We start from the raw sequence: 14,579 nt of genomic DNA, 5'->3' as shown, positions 1-14,579 counted from the left end.
AGAATTTTTTTTAAGACTTTGAGATTTTTACACAGTGTATTTTGAACATATCTGCTCCTCTAACTGCTCCTATCACAGTAACCTTCCTGTGCATCCAATTTTGAACCCATTTTCACCTTCCCTTGAGTTTGTTTTATATTTTAAGAGTAGTGTTTGTCCTAGGGTGTAGTCAACCTATCTAGATCATGTCTTTATGACTCTCTCCTCCCAGATGTTATGAAATGTCAATAGCTCCTCACCTAGTGGTGGAAGCTTATGTACCCCTCCCTGCTCAATGCTGAGATTTTTTTCAATAGATGAATAATATTCCATAGTGTATAGTATGACAGAAAAAATTAACTCCAAAATGGGTTAAATGACTAAACATAAAATATAAAACAATCAAACATTTAGAAGGTCACATAGACAGTACCGTTAAGCATATACATGCATAAAAGGATGTTATTAATAGGGTTCCATTTGATTAGAAATTGAAGACAATTGACAAGTAGGACCTCATAAAGGCAGAAAGATTCAGCATAGATAAACCTTGTGAAAGGAAATTCTATAGAATGGGAGGAGAATCTCTGACAATTATATATCTGATAGAGGATTAATATCCAGAATACATAAAGAAATATGAACACCAAAGTGTGAAAAGGCAACTGAGCCATTAAAATCAGAGATATGAATAGTTCTAAAAAAGAAGAAATAAAAATTGTTTAATAAATATCTCAAAAATTGTTCATCATCCATAGCAGTTATAGGAATACAAATGAAAATAACTTTGAGATCTTATGTGATTTAAAATGGCACATAACACGCAAATAACAGACAACAAATACTGCAGATGATGTGGGGGAAAAGTTGTTTGTTCAACTGTTGATGGTCCAGACACTCTGAAAATCAGTATAGAAAAACATCAGAAAAGCTAAAAATAAATATATTACATAGCCTAGCTATACCACTCTTCGGCATATTCCCAAATGGACTCCATAACTTACCAAATGTCTACTTGGTCATATATGGTTATTGCTCCTGAACTAATAACAGCTAGGGAATAGAAACAAACTAAATGTCTTTTATCTGATAAATGGATAATTAGGTTGTTTATGTATAATACTTCTCATATATTCTGATACTTCTCAAACCAGTCATCGACTTCCATAGGTATATGGACATGCATGTTTGTTATTTTTCTTAATCATTACTTAATTTTGTTTTGATGGACGATCATTAAGTACTGATGACTGAGTTACTTCCTTTAGCTCACTCTGTAAATTTATAGAATTCTACTCTTCTTTTTAATCATGTGACTCTAAACACGTTTATGATTGTGTTGTCATTATTGTTATTTAATGATATATGTATATGCCTGGCATGTATGAAGGCATGTATAAATACAGCCATGTAGATGTCACAGTGCATATATGGAGGTTAGAGCACAGATATGGGGACTCTGTACACATTTTGTCCTTAATTTTTGTATACCGCAATTGCTTTTGTACTTTGTACCACCTGCCAAGCCTTGCAAGTATATTTTTTAAAACTTTGAGCATTGCATGTTTATTTATCTCAATAAGATTTTTTATATCTTTTGTTTTTGCTTAATTTTCTGAAAGACTTAATTTCTGTTAAGTCTTTGGTGTAACAATTTACTTTGCATAACTAAGTTTATTGCCTTCGAAGAATCCTGTCTTTGAAACTTTCCATAAGCAAATTCATATCCAATGTATTTTTCTTTTCATTCTCAGCTTCTTTCTTTATTCATCTGTTTTATCTTTGTTTATGAGAGGTTATGATCTCTCATTTTGTATTGTATTTCATTTCACTTTAATCTTACAAATTTGATAATTTGTATAATAAATAACTTTTCTTTTTTATACTTCATTGTATATATAATTATATTATATATTGTATAATATAGTCATTATATATTATATTCTCCTCCCTGAATCTAACAATCTCTATAATTTTTCTTGCAGCAGACTCCACTTCTTTCTGTAAATCTTTGATTTGATTATTTTATTTGTAGCTACAGAACAATTTTAAATCAGCAGTATTATTGCTCTGAAAAGAGATCATATCCAATGATATAATCTAGCTGGAATACAGTCGTATACTTACTTAGTAAACACTTTGAGCCCTCTGACTGGCATACAGATATGCCATTCATACACAACTTTAATCACAAACAAGGAGATCTAATAGAGGGGTTGACAAAGTGATCAGTCAGAGAAATCTTTGACAAAATGAGTCAGAGCTAGGATATGCCCAACTATTATGAGAACAAACAGGAAAGAGAGGCTATTTAGAGAGCAGTGAGGGAGAACTAATGGAATTTAATTCAGTTCAGTTCAAAACAAAGGAGTTGGTTTGGAGTAGTTCCATTCATGACATTTAAAGACAGTTTTTAAGCAGAGCAATTCAGTCAGAAGCCAAGAAATCCTATTTGAATCAGTAATCTTGGAGAGGAGCTGGGACAGAATAGCTGAGTTGAATCAGCCAACTACAGTTCAGAAAGTGCTAGAGTAAGATTATTTAGCTATAAGTCTCAGAGGCTGAAACAGTCTAGGCCTAGGTTAGCAGACAGAGGATGGAAACTGAAGCCTTCCAGGTTCTGGCTTAGGATGTATGGAGCCTAGAATCTTCCAGGCCAAGACTTGGTTTAGATTGAAAGAAATGCTCTAGGATCAGCCTAAGCTGTGAATTTGCACAGATTGGAGACAGCTTTTATCTCATTCTTTTTTTCTAAGGAAATAAAAACAACATTTAATATTGCAATAGGTAAGTGTCCCATAGAGTTTAAACAGGGCTTTCCTTGTGATTCTGAGTTTGCCCACAACTAACAAACCCTAGTGGATTTACCTTTGTGCATACAACTAGATACTATGCCTCATCATCTCTTGGGATCTGTTGATTGACAATATATATGAAGTATGTGATAAGATGTAGGCCGGTGGGCTGTGAGAAGCAGCTGGGTGCTTGGTTGAGAACGAGCTTGGAACTCCGGACCATTATTAGACAGCAGGAGTTGCCTCTGTCCCCAAGCCCTGGTTCTTTTCACATAGCTTCAGTCCTCCAACAACCCCTCCCACAGAGAGGTTTATGACCATCAGTCCCTCAGACTCTTCCACATGCAGATGAGGTATCTCCAAACTCTCAGGTCAAGCCAATAGGCATTATCTGCTGCCAGACTCTAACCCACCCCAAAACTGTATATAAGGGCTCTATTTAGGGGAAGTAAAGTGTGCTCAAGAATCATCCTGGTGTCCGAGAGTTTTGTCACAAGAGCTGTAACACTTGGGGAGAGCTCTGCTCTTCCAGAACCTGCCTGGGACACCAAGCTGCCTCCTTTCCAGCTGGCCAATTTACCATCTTCTTATTGGCCTAGCCCGGGCCTGGACTGGCTCAGTGAAGAGAGACAGGTGCAGCACCTGGGAGAGAAGGGTCAGCGACAGCAGCAGCAAGCGAGCGGAGGTGGCAGTGGAGGCAGGCAATCTCCCCTCCTGCTCGCACTCTGTGTCCTTGGACCCCGATCTCCTGCATCAGGCTGGGCCGGAGACCTACAGACAGTGGAGATGCAGGCCACAGGTCAGAGGCAGCACAGAGACAGTAGCGAGCCCTCCCTGCTCTCACCCTGTCCCCAGCCAGGAGACCATCATGGAACACCCACCAGAACAAGGAAGCCATACCCATATGTCCTCTCCCCTGTATAGTTAGCTGACAGTTAAAAGGATCAAACTTATATGGACCAAGTAGTAGCATGCACACCTACGGTGAGCTCTTAGCTTCCATATCTGTGTCCTGATAGGACATAGTACTTGTAGCCTATCTCCTCATCTTGTGTTATTTGCATGCCTTCGTTCAGAAAATTTTCCAGTGTCTTAAAGGAAAGATGTAAATATCTTGTCTAGTTATGGTCTGTTAACTATCCTTTATTTTGTGAGGTAAAAAGGTCTTTGGATTTATCTCCATACATTGCAGGGAGAGGTTTCTCTAAGACAGAAGAGTAATTTTTTCCACTGTGGCTAAAAATAAAAAATAATGAGGGTGTGGTTTGATGCTATGCCAATTTTGCTGAGCTGCATCTTGCTTTCTTACTGTGTTTATTTCCTATTTTCTATGTCAAATAAAAGTAAGTCAGCTTTCTGAAGTTATAGTTGTAAATTCTTTTTTTGTTTTCTGAGTTCAGTCCTAGAAAGCTGTCACACCCTCTCCTGCAGGTAATCAGAATGTGTGTTTATCGATTTCTCATTCCATTTCTCTTGTTAGTCATCTTGAATGAATTAGACCAGACCACATTACCTATGTAGTGAAAGGTATAAGTATAGTTATCCTTATGGTCCTTTTGAACTTTAGTCTACGTATCAGATATCAGGTTCCATATAGAGTTTTCTGTCAGATGAAGGTAAGCCAATGATAGTAATATAGAGATCCTACACTATAGATACTAGTGATATTCTTATTCTCATGCTGTCTTGTGACTGTTTGGAGGCTAGCAAGGGTTTTTCTGAAAGTGGAGCTCAAGGATTACCCAGGAATATAGTATCCATCCATTTTATTTATCAAAAATGTAGTTTTCATTTGTGAAGGGAGAGCTAAGCCATTACAGTACCATCCTCTGGTCTGTCATTAAGGGAAAGTATGGAGACTGAGGTCAGGTGACTTCCTTATGAAATAGTTATTCAGATATTACAGGTGTCATTCAACTTATATAATTTGTAGGATTGTGAGAGCACCACTACCATTCTATTAGGTAAATCATAAACCATATAGTGTCAAATTCACGCAGATTACTACATGCTCAGTTAAGACTGGATTTGAGTGACAGATTTGGGCAACATGAGACAATTCTGCTCAGTTTTTACTCTAAATGTTGATCCTGATACACATCATTCTAAGTAATAAATATGCACCTATGCCATCTTCTGTTCTTGGAAGCAGTAAATGACCCCTAGTGTCTCCTTGTATCTTTCTCCACTATTGTAGACTTAGTATTTTAGTGTCTGAGAATTCAATGTCTTTTTTTTCCCTCTGCCTCTTATGAACATGGCTTGCCTTATTGTGGTCCCAGAATGTGAATAAAAAAATGTTGATAGAAGAAAATTGCCTTGGGACCATTTAAAGAATTCTTGAAAATTTTGTAGTGAGAACAGTGGAAGGCAGGGAATGGGAGCAAAATGACATCAGCTTCCGTGTCTGAATGATAGAGAATTGTCATTGTTCAAAATGGCTGGAGTAACTGCAGGTCAGAGAGGAAAAATAGACTCCTTTCTTCTAGAGATGAAAGTAGTGGGGGGGGGGATAATGGAATTGAGGCTTTATGACAGTAATCCAGTCCTGAAGTTTCATCTCACATGGTTCCTTTAAGTAGTGACATAACCTCATCACAGTGAGTCTTGCAGTCACCATGCCTCCTTTTTAGAGGATGCACCTGGAATCTTTGTAGAATCATGCATTGTGCTTATGTCATATTGTCACTGTGATTAGATGCCAGTCTATTTCCACAGGGGATTATTCTTGAAGCAGAGATAGTATTTAAGTTTTCAGTGTACATGATAGCAGATTACATATTTGGGGGTAAATATATAACAGAAATTTATAAATATCTGTGTATTGTATATGGAGAAGTAGTCTTGGGCTTTCTATGCCACTATATTACAGCACTGGTTGGTGTGCAAAATATGAGATTATGTTTCTTCCTCCCTAAACAAGCTGGTGTTTGTATGCTGATATATAAGATATGTGGAGAATTGAGTGCAGATAATTAAAATAGTATCTTACTTTTAAAACAACAAAATTTAACAATATTTGGGGTTAATTTTTATTAAGGAAGCATGAAAAGATTCTCTGTAGCTCTTTTATCTTTATTTGAGGGAGAGATCACAATAGATTAATTTTACTAAATTGCCTAAACACTTTTTCTATGTATATTAGATATAATATACAAGATGAAATACAAATCTATTCATAGTGATTTGTGACAATTTTACATCATGGATAGATTGACGTTATCTCATTGAAAGGAGAAAGAAAAAATAGCTAGCACTAGAAATGAACTATATTGGTTCTAATAATTGATTAAGGAATAGTAAACAAAATTTAAAAATTAAAATAAAAAAACTATTTTCAAATTTGGAGACAGTTGAGGTTTAATGAATACTTTGTGATGTTATATATTTATAGTGAACAAGACTGACCTCCATTTCTGAGTGTGGATGCTTCAGTCCTGCATAGAGGGGGAAACAGGATGATCCCGGAAGGAAGAAGGAGGGAGACATGGGAGGGAAAGAGGAGGGGGAGAGATAAAAGTGGGGGCAGGATCAAGTAGAATATGCTTTTTCTTTTAGTCATTCATCACCTCAGGCTTTGGCACTCCTTTTGCTCCTCAGCAGAGATCCCTGAAAATTGGGCAGACAGATTGCATCAGTATATGTGATTTAGTTTAGACTGAATACCTTTCAGTATTTTTTTGTTTTGTTTTGTTTTTTCTTTCTTGGCCATGTGTGAACCTGTGTAGTAAGCACCATCTACTATAAACAGAAGCTTTTTCTAATGAAGGTTGAAAGATGTGTTAATCTATGGGTATAATGGCAAGACAATAAGAGTCTCTTTCATACTATGTCTGTTTAACATACGATTGCAGTGGAATTTTTCCTGGTGCATATGATCCATCTAGCCAAAAGTTCTTTGCATGATCATGATGTCTAGTATTGGCTTCATTTTGTAGAACTAGACTTAATTGCAATCAACAAAAGAGAATGGGTATTGCCTTGATGTTCATGCTGCTTTTGTGCCAGTGGGTGGTCATTATTAGAACATATGTATCATTTTCTAGGACTATGGAAGCCAACCAGTAGAATGAGGCTTCTAAGTCATTACCATCTTGCTTTCTTCATATTCCTTAACTCAGGTTTCTTTGGTGCCATAGAAATAAAATATTAACTTTAAGTTCTAGGAGAGTGTAACAAAGACCATGTTCAATAGACTAGAAAGCTTGAGACCTCACTGGCCAACAACTTCAAAAGAAGCAAGATATTCTAAGAACTGAGGTTTCTATTTGTATTGCATTGTTATATAGTAGAGATATTGTTTCACTATCATAGGGAAATTCTATTTTATCATTTACATTTAAAATTGTCAGCAGAAAATGAAGGGCCATTTCTTTGGAGAACTCTCTTAGTGACAAAGGATGTGGTTCATATTTAATTATGAATAACCATACATGCTTTGAGTTATTTCTTAACCATTTTTATTTCTTCCTTTTAGAATTCTCTGCTCATATCCCATTTTTTTTATGAATCACTGGTTTTGATGCTTTGGTGCTTTAACTTTTTAATATATTATATATATATATTATATTATTATATATTATATATATTATTTATATATTTTTATATATTAGATTCTCCCATTCTCCAAGGTTTTTCTTCACTACACTGAGTGTTTTTCTTTGCAGAAGCATTTTGTAAGATCTTGCTGGTCGATTATTGGCCTCAATTCCTAAGCACATGCATCCTGTTAAGAGTGTCTTTTCCTGCACCTATGTGCCATAGGATACTGCCTATATTTTCTAAATGTTTGATTGTTTCTTAATTTTTAATTAACTTTTAATTAAAACTAAACAGATTTAGAGCCTTTATTATTTATAACCTTGAAAAATTAAATTTCCATATATTATTTAAATTGAATCTACAAGTTCAATTATTTCAGTTTGCTTTTTAAATGCTTAAGAATTCCAAACCAGCCTAACCTATGTTCCACACAAGACTTCGGTATGCTAGTAATTAAGCATTTTAAGTAAGATAAATTAAACCCATAACATTGAAATATATCTATTCTAAAGTTATTTACAAGATGAAATTATATATTGTATATGATTTGTAAACCTAACTTCCTAGATGGACTAATCAACAATGTTTCTTTTAATTTTTTAATAGCAAGCATGAATGCACATAGGTTATTCTAACTACTTAAGTAAAATATTCATATATTTGATATATGTCTGCAATTTATGTTAAGATTTTATCCTTCAAGATCAGAATGTTTCTAATTCAATGGTAACATAGATTTTTATCTTGTTATTTGATGGAAGGTAGTGATAAAGGCTTGAGTATTTATAATTGCTCATGTCAAGACTGAAGTTGTAGTGACTAGGGGCTTTCAGAATGATTGCAGGATGATACAACCAAAGTTGTACATCACAAAAGTCTTTTTATTACTGTGTACCAAGGTGAAACATAAGCATGCATTTTCTCAGTGAGGCTTTACAGAGCTTTCTGAAAGCTATTGAAAATCACAAGGTTTCAATTACTGTGGTTCCTTCAGATGTTTGTTTGTCCAGACATCTCTTATCACCGAATGAAGCTTCCAGTACCAATAAGGGTTTATATCTAATTGAGTTGTTGGCTATTGGGGTCCCATGGGAGTCCTTAAACTACCCAGGCTGTTGCTAAGAGAATAGGTTGTTCTCTACAAACTGACAACAAGGTCCCATTACTGAAAATAATACCTACACAACTCATTGAACAAGAAAACTTCCAGCTGGTGCCTACAAAGGGCCTTCAACCCAGTGTTTTAGTGTTCTTGGTACAGAAACGTACTCTGCATAATACCAAAAGAGATATGTAAACACTAAACTAGCCACAAACTCTTTGATCTACAATGGTGCTCCTTTTGCAAGATATGTTAATTGTGGTACAAAGCTTAGGGGAGTAACCAACTAATATTTAATTTGACTTAAGGCCCACTCTATGCAATGGAACCCCTCACCAACTCTGCTTTAGTGGCTAAAAAACTGAAGCTAGATAGTCTAGGGAGCTAGGAGCAAAGCTACATATTGCTCTTTAAAAAATAGAAGAAATAAAATGACTCTTAATGATATTCTGATATACTTGTAAATCTACCCTCAGCTATCATCAGAGAAGCTTCCTCCTACACTAAATGGGGACAAATATAGAGATTCGTCAGTCAGAAATTATGTAAAGATGGAGAGACTAGGAACACTCAACCCTAAATTGATGTCTCAATTAAAAGCCTCTCCTTAGAGCTAAGGGAACCCTGCAAAAGAAAATGCAGAAAGAGTTTAAAAGTCAGAGGAGATGGAGACCACCAGTAAATCAAGCTCTTTTATACCAACATGATTGAAACTCATGTGAACTCACATCATGCACAGGACCTGCACAGGTTTGATCTAGGTTACTTTCAAATATACTATAGCTTCCCCTTTAGGCTTTGTATGGGATTCTTCAGTGTGAAAACAAGTGGGTCTCTAAGACTCTTTTCCTCTTTCTTGTTTTGTGCAATTCTGATATGTTAGTTTTTATCTTATACTATAGTATTATATTAATCCCTTAGATATCTATTTATGTTCTAATGATACACAGAAAGGGAGTGGATCTGGATGGTAGGAGGTATGGGGAGGAACTAGGAGGAGTAAAGGCAATTATGATATATTATGTGAGAAAAATGTATACTTTTCAATAATAAGAAAAACCAAAATTACAAAGTTTTTATATATATTTCATCTTTTTGTTTTATTGAAATTTGTTGACATGTATTCTGATATAATATTTTTTAATGACATTCCAGTTCAATTTCAAATTTCTATTGTGTATTCTTGTGAGTTTGTCACCTTGGGCAATAATTTAATATTTACTGTCTTATTTTCTTCTGTTACAAAATAAAGATAGTGACAAAGAAGGTTGAGAAGAACATTGTGATCATTAAGTAATGCAATACCCAGAGGCCAATACATGTTAAATATTAGCTAAAAATGATATAATTACAAATATGCTCATATGAACATATTTGCATATGAATATATAAAATTTGAACCTCATATTGAAATTTGAGCTTTTTTTCTTAATGAAGGTTCTAGATTTGTGAATATCTAGTTAGGTATTTCTCAATTTGATGGCGTAGGTAGAGTGGCTTCTAGTTAATTTATAACAGTCTTTAATAGATTACTCTTATATGATCTGAAATCTCTACTCTACATTATGGTTAGAAATGGTCATTCAGAACAAGCTTGAAGAAGTTAAAGAAGAGTCAGCACCCCTATTCCCTGGGCTTGGGGACTAATGTGGCTAATAATGGTCTGTCTTTCTAGGGAAAATTAGTGGTTTTGTTGGAACAGGGAGGATTAGCTAGGACTTATTGCATAGCCATAACCTATTGGTAGAAATCTGTATAATTATTATCAAGATGAAGTTATAATTTCTTAAATGGTACAAAATTTACTTTGATTTCAAATTTTAGGTTTTCATTGGTACGAGTTTCTTATTAATGTAAAAGTGAGATGAATATTGATACTCTCATGTGCATTGTGCCTGTATAACACATTTAGGAATACAAGGCCTATACCCAGTCCTTCTTTAACTTTTTTAACTGATTTGGGATGGTTAACCTATGAGTTAAGGGACTTAGCAAATTCATGGCTTTGAGTTTATTGTTAGGAGGTTTCCTATATTTTATTTAGAAATAGCTGAGAGGAGTGAACAGACAACAGTCCAGGTTACTTTACATGGATAGTTGGTTTCAAAACATCAGAAGTCCATAGAATTGATGCTACAAAATTTATATATTAATATCCATTCTGATTAGAGACCTGCCTGCTCCTGACAGCTTCCTGTCATGGATTCTAAGAAGAAATTGAGCATCCTTGGAAGTATGCCAGTTGTGTGGTGACAGCCACTAGGCAAGAATTGCCTCTTTCCATCTACAGACAAATTACTGTCCAGAAAAGGACACACATGCAGAATAGTCCACTGATTATACCTTTCTAGACAGAGTAATCAGCCCTTAATAATCCTTCATCACTAAGGTCTGTCAGACGACTCTGGGCCAGAAGGCTGAAGATTTGATGCTCCAATGTTCGGTAGTATAGGGGCTTTTCAGGTGTTCAGCAGTGTCTATAAATTGGCTAAGTTTTAGAAGCTATGTTTAATGCTTCCCATAACTTCAGTTAACTCAGTCATTCTGGATTTCTGACAGGGTTGAAGACCTATAGTCTCATAGCCAATCTTGGCTATTTACTTTGAGAGAAAAGATCTGAGTAGATGGTTTTCAGCTGACATTCATTCTAAAGCCAAAAAAACAAAACAAAACAAAACAAAACAAAACAAAAGGCCAGGATCAAAAGTAAGTGTTTTAGTTAGAAGAGATGACAGAGGCTCTGGTTAGTCAATAGAATGATGGACTGGGTATTAGGACTATCTTGTACCTCACTGGTACAATTAGGAATAAGTATGCTCTAATTGTATTTTGAGAGAAAAGTTTTACTTTACCAGGAAGAGTGATATGTAGGAGGAGCTAAGTGGGAATGAGTACTGAGAGGAAGAGATGGAGTAAGGAGAGAAGATGAAGGAGAGGAGAAGCTAGGTGATGAGAGAGAGAAAGAGAGAGGGGGCATGGAGGCAGATGTTCACATGTGTCCACCAGTCAAAGATAGTTTTTATATCTAGGTTGGGTATTGGGTTGCGCTTCTGATTGAGCATTACCAAACTTATAAATCCTTTGATTAACATTTTAAAAAATTAGATAAAAGCAAAAAGGAAAGGGGGTGGCATGGGGCAGGGGTTTTCTAGGGATCAGAAATGGGGAAAGGGGATGGCATCTTAAATGTAAATAAAATATAAAATGAAAAAAATGAAATAAAATAAAAAAATGAAAAGGTCTATGTCCTTTGTTTGCATAACAGTAATACATTTCATTACTGTTATCTTGTAGGTAGTCAGTTAAAGTGAACATGTATGTTTATTTGGCTTAAGGTTTAGAAGTATTTTTTTTCTAAAAACTAATATTGTATCAATAATTAGCTAAAAATATAAGATGAAGTAATGTTTTTATTGTTTTTATCTATTTTGTAACTGAAAATGTAAAGGTCTTAAGTTATTAACACAATGGTTATTAATAGTACAATTTAAAATGTAAGTTGTATATTATATGTAAGTTATGTTATAACTCAAAATTACAAACAAATAATAATTATCTAAAGGTATTTGGCTTTTGTCATTTCCTGTTCTTCATTTGAGGTAAATAAAATACTGGATTAATTTATATTCTGAGAGAAAGTTCATTCTATTTGCTAGAACTCTTTTCTTATTCATTAGAAACTTTACAAATTTTTAATGAGCAACTTATTCATAGGCAAACATATGGTACAACAAGTGTGTACTTGCTATCTTTGTGTTATAGCAAATTCAAACTGGTGTAATGGTGGCTTAATATGTTGGACAGGACTTTTGACTCAAGACCCACATCTTTCACTTTTCATAGGAATGAAGGAAAGTGTAGCTATAAACAAAAACTGTTCTGAAAGAAGTGTCTTTTAATTTAAAAGCTCTCCCAGAGTAGACCATTGTCAACCTGACTAGAATCATTACTGTTAAAGGTACATTTTAAAAGTTTTATTCATTTAATTTTTTCCTTGAGATAAGGTTTGCCTGTGTAATTTTTCTGAACAGAAACATCTGAACTTCCTGTCTCAAGCCTCCGAAGTACTAAGTCTGTAGGCCACTATCAACAAGGCTACCTGTCCTATATAAATTTAAACATCTTTTGCTAGCATAAGATGAACAAAAATACTAAATAGCAAAACCATAGCCACTCAGAATGTTCATTTTCTGTTTAAATAATTCAGTGCTGATTCCTGATGTTTGGGTTTCATTCAAGCTGAGAGTGACAAGATTGTCTGCATTTATGATGTGTGCTTTTCTGTCTCTAGGTTATATTAGCTTCTACTTTGAATTTCAACATTTTTTGTTTGTTTGAAAGCTATCTTTTAACTCTCATTTAACATATTGAACTGAATTATGGAGATATGGAATCTATATTTGAGAAAAGATAATGGAATTGAACTCATAGCTAAAATGTAATTTTCTTCCAATCGTTTTCCAAACAAAGCAGTACAACTTCTAGGTCACTCTAGAAGTGGGAAATTAACCATGTGATTGTGTCACATTGAGATATGTTATTACTTTAAGAATTAAATTTTGACAGGGTTTCTTATAATTTACTATAAAAACAGACAAAATGAAGATGACACAGAGATCTTTTCCATTTATTTGGTAGTCATTTGCTTCTCATGAGTCTTTAATTCTTACTACCATTGCATATTTCTAATTTATAGTTTTGTATAAACTATGTGGGACAATTTATTGTAGGTCTAGAAGACTTGGCTAAATGTATACTATTCTTTGCAAATGGTGTTTCATTTATTTTCATATTGATGAATCAATGCTCTAAAAGTAGTTATTCCTATGGACAGGAGTTGCTTCTGGGCTTGTATTTTTGTGTTGAAGGAGATTAATTATTAAAAATAATTGAAAACCATGCCACCAAAATATTTTGTGAAGTACAATAATTTCTGCCTTAAAACTATAATTTCTGTAATAGGTGGGATAAACAATATCTATCATTATAATAATTTCATCACTTTGGGGTCTTTGTCAGGAATGTTGCCATGAGTTCAAGACTAGCCTAGAATATATAGTGATTTCCAGGCCATACTAGAAGTGACTGTAAGTCACTGCCTCAAAATTAGCTTAAAAATCATTTCTGTAAGTGATAAGGAAACGTCTGTTTGTCTCTAATCCTCAAAGAAAAATATGTTCCTTATACTTTTAGTTAATTATGTGGGAGCAGCACCCATTTTGACTATAAGTGTGTTAGAGACAATGTATATACTCTCAGCCCAGATCACTTGCATTTTTTCATAAACATCTGTTTATCTCCTATGTCCTGCATTCATGTTGATTATGCAACAGGCTCTACCCCTATTGTGCCCTGCCTCATCTCAAACACATGTTCCTTGAAAGTATTTTTGGAGGAGTTCAGGAATAATTAAATAAACAAGACTAATTTTGTAGTTCCGTATTTATTCTCTGTAGTTTAGTTCAGAAAAAGCATACATACTACTGTTTAAAATAATAGATATGGTATATAAAAATAATAATATGATATACCTTACATAAAACAATTTCCTTATACTGGTGAAAACACACAAATGCATGTACACACACATGAACACACACAGGCATATATTTTACAATCTCAATTCTGACATATAAAATGCCAGTTTAAGATACATAGCTGAAAATTCTTTTTGTCTAATAGTCTCTTTGTACAGTATAGACCATTTAAATTTTCTTGTGTTTGTTTAAAATATGCAGTTTAATTGCATATTTTCAGATATATTTAACAGCAAAAATCTTTAGTTGAAGCAGCAAAAATGATAAGGAAATACATTCTTTAACCCGGGATAGAGCCACAGGTCTTTGGGTCAAAAACTTTTAATGGTTACATATTCTTTCTATATGGCTGCCTTTAACTAGATAGATAGCAGAAACAATAAAAAAATCTTACAATATGAAAGTCAATGATAAAATATAGCTGGTTTAAAGGACTGACAAGGTTTAAGACAAGCAATAGAAGAAATAGATATCTACTCTGTAAAAGCTGTCAGATGCTCAAAAGAAATACCATTTTCTACCTCTAAAAATGAAGACTATATGCCCCATATTCAGTATTGCTTAGTTTATTAATCTGTTAGATCAAAGTTTTTTTAACTTGAATTTATAACCATTTATACTCCT

The 14,579-nt window shown here is 34.3% G+C and overlaps 1 long non-coding RNA gene across 1 annotated transcript in view; it reads left to right on the top strand.

Annotated features, from left to right (window-relative positions):
• Nucleotides 1–14,579, top strand: part of LOC143443793 (uncharacterized) — a 98,319-nt gene that overhangs the window by 37,207 nt on the left and 46,533 nt on the right. The gene's annotated exons all lie outside the window — the stretch shown is intronic.

Source organism: Arvicanthis niloticus, chromosome 10 (assembly GCF_011762505.2).
Source record: "Arvicanthis niloticus isolate mArvNil1 chromosome 10, mArvNil1.pat.X, whole genome shotgun sequence".
Lineage (NCBI taxonomy): Eukaryota > Metazoa > Chordata > Mammalia > Rodentia > Muridae > Arvicanthis > Arvicanthis niloticus.
This window is presented reverse-complemented; position numbering and strand designations above follow the sequence as displayed.